Source organism: Jaculus jaculus, chromosome 2, assembly GCF_020740685.1.
Source record: "Jaculus jaculus isolate mJacJac1 chromosome 2, mJacJac1.mat.Y.cur, whole genome shotgun sequence".
Classification (NCBI taxonomy): domain Eukaryota; kingdom Metazoa; phylum Chordata; class Mammalia; order Rodentia; family Dipodidae; genus Jaculus; species Jaculus jaculus.
This window is the reverse complement of record NC_059103.1, coordinates 131940325-131946345: the sequence shown is the minus strand read 5'-3', so window position 1 is coordinate 131946345 and position 6021 is coordinate 131940325. Positions and strand designations below refer to the sequence as shown.

At 37.8% G+C, this 6021-nt stretch overlaps 1 pseudogene; it reads left to right on the top strand.

Annotated features, from left to right (window-relative positions):
* Positions 1-391: 391 nt before the first annotated feature.
* Positions 392-975, top strand: LOC101599338 (annotated as a pseudogene).
* Positions 976-6021: the final 5046 nt, after the last annotated feature.

The following is a 6021-nucleotide window of genomic DNA, read 5'->3' as shown; positions in this document are numbered from 1 at the left end:
ATAAAATGGGTCACATATATTCTATATTTCACAAGTAAATAAATTTAAAAAATGAACTACATAAAAGTTGTAGAAAGGACCTATCTATAATAACCTGCCTCAACTACTCTGAGTTGATTGTTGTACCTCGTAATGAAGCATATGGTTTAATGAACCATTTATACAAGAATATTTGATATTTAAGTTATACATACATATATATATATATATATATATGTATGTATGTATGTATGTATGTATGTATATAATTTCCCTTTACACATATGCATTAATGGCTAATCATCCCAGTGCAGCTTATATTAAAAGTCATTACACAGAGACACCGTTGGGGCAAGTGAGAGCCAGGCAGGCACTGGTGACTGCCTCACTGAGGAAAACCCACTCACTGAACATGGGCAAAGGGGATACCAAGAAGCCGAGAGGCAAAATGTCCTCACTGCATTCTTTGTGCAAACCTGCATGGAGAAACACAAGAAGCAGCATTCAGATGCTTCTGTTAGCTTCTCAGAGAGGTGGAAGGCCGTGTATGCTGAAGTAAAAGGAAAGTTTGAAGAAATGGCCAGACGGACAAGGCTAGTCATGAGAGAAATGCAAACCTGTAACCCTCCTCAAGCAGAACAAAAAAGAAGTTCAAGGATTCCAGTGCACCCAAGAGGCCTCCTTCCATCTTCTTGTTCTGTCCAGAGTATCTCACCCAAATCAAAGCAGAATACCCTGGCCTGTCCATTGGTGACATTGCAAAGACACTGGCAGAGATATGGAACAGCACTGCTGCAGATTACAAGCAGCCTTGCGAAAAGAAAGCTGCGGAGCTGAAGGAAAAGCATGGAAAGGACATGCTGCCTACACAGCTAAAGGAAAACCGATGCAGCAAAAGAGAAGTTGTTAAGGCTGAAAAGAGTAAGAAATAAACAGGAAGATGAAGAGGATGAGGAAGATGAAAATGAAGAAGACGATGATGATGACGATGAATAAGTTGGTTCTAGCACAGTTCATTCTGTTTGCTTATCTATAAATAATTTAACACCCCCTCCCCCGTACACAACTCACTCTTTTCAAAGAAAAAAATATTGAAATGTAAGGCTGTGTAAGATTTGTTTTTAAACTGTAGTGTCTTTTTTTGTATAGTTGAATGTGTCTTTAGATAGCTCTGTCCTTGTGGTATTTTCAATAGCCACCAACCTTGCCCAGTACATTATGGGGGTTGTAAGTTGGCAAGGAAATTTAAAGCAGGTTCTTGTTGGTGCACACTCAAATTAGTTATATATGGGGATGGTAGATTTTTTTTCATATGAAATCATTGTTTCTAAGTAAATATAAATTTTTTGTTAGTATGATTGTCCTTTACATAGGTCTGATGTTTTCCTTCTTGAGAGGAAACTGGTTTGCTTTTGCCCATTTTGGCTCACTTGATTATTGTAGTGTTTATATTATCATATAGTCGGGCTGAGTAAAATGCTTTTGTCTACACACCATGTATATCATGACGGGGGTAATAAAAAGTTTGAGAGCATTTTCACCAATAACTGAAACTCCAAAATCTTGATTAATTGATAAGAGAGTTCATAGGGTCCACGTAAGTTTACAACACCAAGAATAATTATTTTTATGACATGAGATTATTAGAATGAAACAATTTGATAGTCTCTCCTTGAAGGACTAATAGAAAAGAATGTTTTAATCTTTGAATGAGGACTCTGTATTCTTTAACTTTCATTACCATGAAAGAAGCATGAGCTTGAAATACTAGAATGCCATATTAAAATTTTGGTGGTATTAGTCCCAAGGAAGGCTATGAAAGTGCTGGCTATATACTTTCCTGTTTGTCTAAATATGGATTGCTCAGGAAACTTGAGACCATGAGAAGTATTTTTAATTAGTCGGGTCAGCTTTGATAATTAAACCACATTTAAAATTAAAGTAGAATATGTTTTCCTGTATTGTTATTTTTCCTTTAATAAATCAGACATGAGGAAGAAAGACAAACTTTGCATCTTAGTACCAGTTACCCAATTGGTTGTATTTTTCTTTCCAAAGTCCAAACACACTCACTGGAGTCATACTTATGTGCAGCAGCTGAGGGAACAATTTGGTGAATTTTGTGTTTTTTGGGATTATCATTCTCTTAAAGTGCCAGTGTTAAATTAGCATTCTTGTAATTTTACATGCTTTTGTGATGGAGTGCTGTTTTGTTATGTAATTTTGACTTAGAGTCTTTCCATTTGCATTTGTTTATGTAATTTCAGGAGGAATACTGAAGTTTTGAGTCCTGGGTGATACTAATAAAATAATAATTTGCAGGAGTTTAAAAAAAAAGTCATTACAGGGGCTGGAGAGATAACTCAGCAGTCAATGGTGCTTGCTTGCAAAGCCTAACAGCCTGGGTTCAAATTTCCAGTACACGTGTAAAGCCAACGTGGTACATACATCTGGAGTTTGTTTGCTGTGGCAGGACTCTCTGGTGGGCCCACACTCACTCTTTCTCTGTTTCTCTTTCTCTCTCAAATATAACAAAAAACATATAAAATGTTAAAAAAAAATAAGTCATTAGAGAGAGAAAGATAGGAGAACTATGCTATCTTTTTTATTATTTTTATTTATTTATTTCTTTTTAAATTTCTATTAGCATTTGCCATGATTATAAAAAATCCCGTGTTAATTCCCTCCTTCCCCCCCATGCTATCTTATACTTCATTTTTACTCAGTCTCACTCAGTGACATGCATTTGGTAATTGAGTACTAAAGGGGAGCTATAGGTACAGCTTCATGGTAGATTGTTCCCAAACATATGCAAAGTTCTGAGGTCAATCCCCAGCAGCAGTAAAACAAAGGAGCAGGGCTGGAGAGATGGTTCACATAAAGGCAGATGCGCAAAGTGGTACATGCATCTGGAGTTCATTGGCAGTGGCTAGCGGCCCTGGTGTGTCTGTTCTATCTCTCTGTATCTGCATGAAAATGAAAAATAAAGCAATAGAGCCTAGGAAGTCATTAGGTTTAATTTCATCATTTCAATAGTTGTAGAAAACATATTGTAATAAACCTAAACAGAGTAGAAAGGTGTGTAGAGGCTAAGAATAAGGCTCAGTGATTAATGACACTTGCTTTCTGGCTGATGTTTGAGTCCCCAGTACCAAAGTAAAGCAAGTTGCACAAAGTAGTGAGTATGTCTGGAGTTCATTTGCAGGGACAAGAGGCTCTGGACTATCCATCCTATCTCAGGTCACAAAAAGTAGTTTAAAAAAGAATTTCTGATGCTATTTGTAAAAGACAAAAAGAAAGATGTCCAAAAAAAATCTATGAAGACCTTTTGCATAGAAAGGTCTACAGATTTGGGTTCACTGACTAATTAATTTCCAAGTAAATTGATGGGATATTTCAACGAAGAAGGGATACAGCACAAGGGGTAATTGAGTAACTGTTTCTTGGTGTCACCGGAAATATCCACAAAGGCAATATCATGTTATAGATTATTTTAGATTATGACTGTGCACAGTAGTCAGAACTCCTTGACTCCGGACATGAAATGTCTCTTAGCTGGAAGATTGGATTTTAGGAAATTTTGAAACAAAAGAGAATAGATTAGGTGGAAAGACTTGGGATAGACCTGTGGGCAGCAAGAGTTCACCATGTCCAAAATCATTTGAATTAATAATCCCAGACTAAAATAGGTATGTTACTGCATGTCTGAATTCTAACACTGGGATATCAAGGTAGGAGGGTTGTGAGTCTGAGGTCAGCCTACACCAGGTACTGATTTCCAGGCTACCCTGGGCGACATAGTGAGACCCTATCTCAAAATCAACACGGCTGCTGAGACAGCTCAGTGGGCAAAGTGCTTGTGTGGTAGTTTGAATATGATAGTATAAATGTGTGGCCCCATAGATTCAGGTGTTATTAAAACTGAGTTTTCACCTTCAGCCTCTACCTGGCAGGGAGATTCCTGCTACAGGACGGCATGACACTTCAGCCACTGGAAGTGGGTCTGGAGTCCAGTCCAGGGCTGTGGAGAGAAGTGTGAGTTCCGGGGTTCCTTCTTGCTGCTTTTCAGTGTTTGCTTGCTGCAGTTGTTTCTCTCTGATTGGATGCATGGAAGGAAGCAGCTTCTCCCCCCAGTGATGGGACTTCCCTTGGATCTATAAGCGGAAATGAGCCCCTTCGGTCCCCGAAACTGTGTCTGGTTGGATGCTCATCCCAGCACTATGGAGCTGACTGGAACAGCTGGTCTTAAAATCATGAGGGCCAGATTTCTACCCTTTGTACTACATGTAAAAACTGAATATGGCAGTGCACGTTCCTCATCTCAGTATTGAAGAGGCAAACACAGTTAACAAGCACTTCCTGAGACCTGCTGATCAACTTGCTAGTCTAGCTGAATTGTTAGCTCCAAGACAATGAAACTGTGGGAAACTACCAGTTAAACGAGCTTCAACTGTCATTTTCAAGACAGAATTTTCAGAGTTCCTAAACTACAAACTAGAATTGGTTGAAAAGCATCCACTTACACATCGCAGGTGCAGAGTTTGATTCAGGACTGTCAAGGCAGCTGTGAGGGGCCCACGATTGATCTTGGGCTACAATCATTTCATTGATTCTGCCTCTAGTCAGTAGGGAGGATAAGAATAGGTGGCAGCTCACTTTACTTAGCAGGAAGTTGAATTTTCAAAGATAAGGTACTGACTTCTTTAAAAAAAAAAAATGTTACCCAATTTCAATTTAGACAAAGTTCAAAGTAAATATCCAGGAACTTATTCTGTTTCCTGGAATTTTTGTACCTATCTCAGTAAATATCAAGACTGGTAAATAAACATGCGTTTTATATATAGTGTGAAGTACTGTATTAAGCATTTCAGCAAGGCAAAGATTAAAGAAAAACTATTTTCATGGGCATATGTGACTGTATCTTGTGTACCATAAAACTTGAGTAAGACATGGCAAAATGGGTCTATTATCTGAATATTAGAGTTTTCTGAGTGATGTCATGGAAAATACTTTATCCACAAGGGCAATCATTTTCATGTTTATGCTAGATGAGGAAAAATCTGGTGCTATGGAAGAAGTTAAAAACACCTTTCCTTGGCCATAACAAAGACTTTTCTCCTGCCTTTTCTTGATAGGCTTTAAAAAAAGCTCATGTTTTTTTTCCATAGGTTGGTGTTAAATGCTACAAAATAATGACATACATTTTAAAAAAATGTTTTGTTACTTTCATTTATTTGAGAGCAACAGACACAGAGAGGAAGAGACAGACAGATAGAGAGAAAGAGAGAGAGAGAGAGAGAATGGGCACGCCAGGTCTTCCAGCCACTGCAAATGAACTCCAGAGGCGTGTGCCCCCCTTGTGCATCTGGCTAATGTGGGTCCTGGGGAATGGAGCCTAGATTCGGGGTCCTTAGGCTTCACAGGAAAGAGCTTAACCACTAAGCCATCTCTCCAGCCCTGATATACATTTTAATGGCATGTATATTAATAAATTTTGTATTACTGTAGTGAAATATGTGACAAAGACTATCTTTATAAAAGAGGTTTATTTATCTCACAGTTCAGAAGCCAGAGTGAGCTGAATGAACAATCCTTCTGGGGACACGCATGTAAGTGACACAAGAATCTCCCACTAGGTTCCATCTCTTAAAAGTTCTACTATGGAAATTTTTTAATACCAGTTTACTAGGTGCTAAACACTCACCACATGAGCAACATTGGCAGCATAGCGACCTCTGAAAAATACTTAATACAGAAGAAAATTATTATCTGAAATTAAATCTCTCTCTAGACCTCATATTATGTACCCCTCAACCTTAAAGTCAAAATCACAATATTGATATGCTTTGATGTAAAAAAAAAAAAAATCTTTCAAAAAACAATGGGCTTAGTCTAAATATTCATCTTTCTATCTTTTTCTTTTTGTTATTATTTGATTTCCTTTTGACAAAACAATCAGACACATGCATTCCTTATTGTGCCCCTAATAACTTCTGGTTATTTATTACCCATTATGTCAAGAAAATAGCCATCATTCCATTC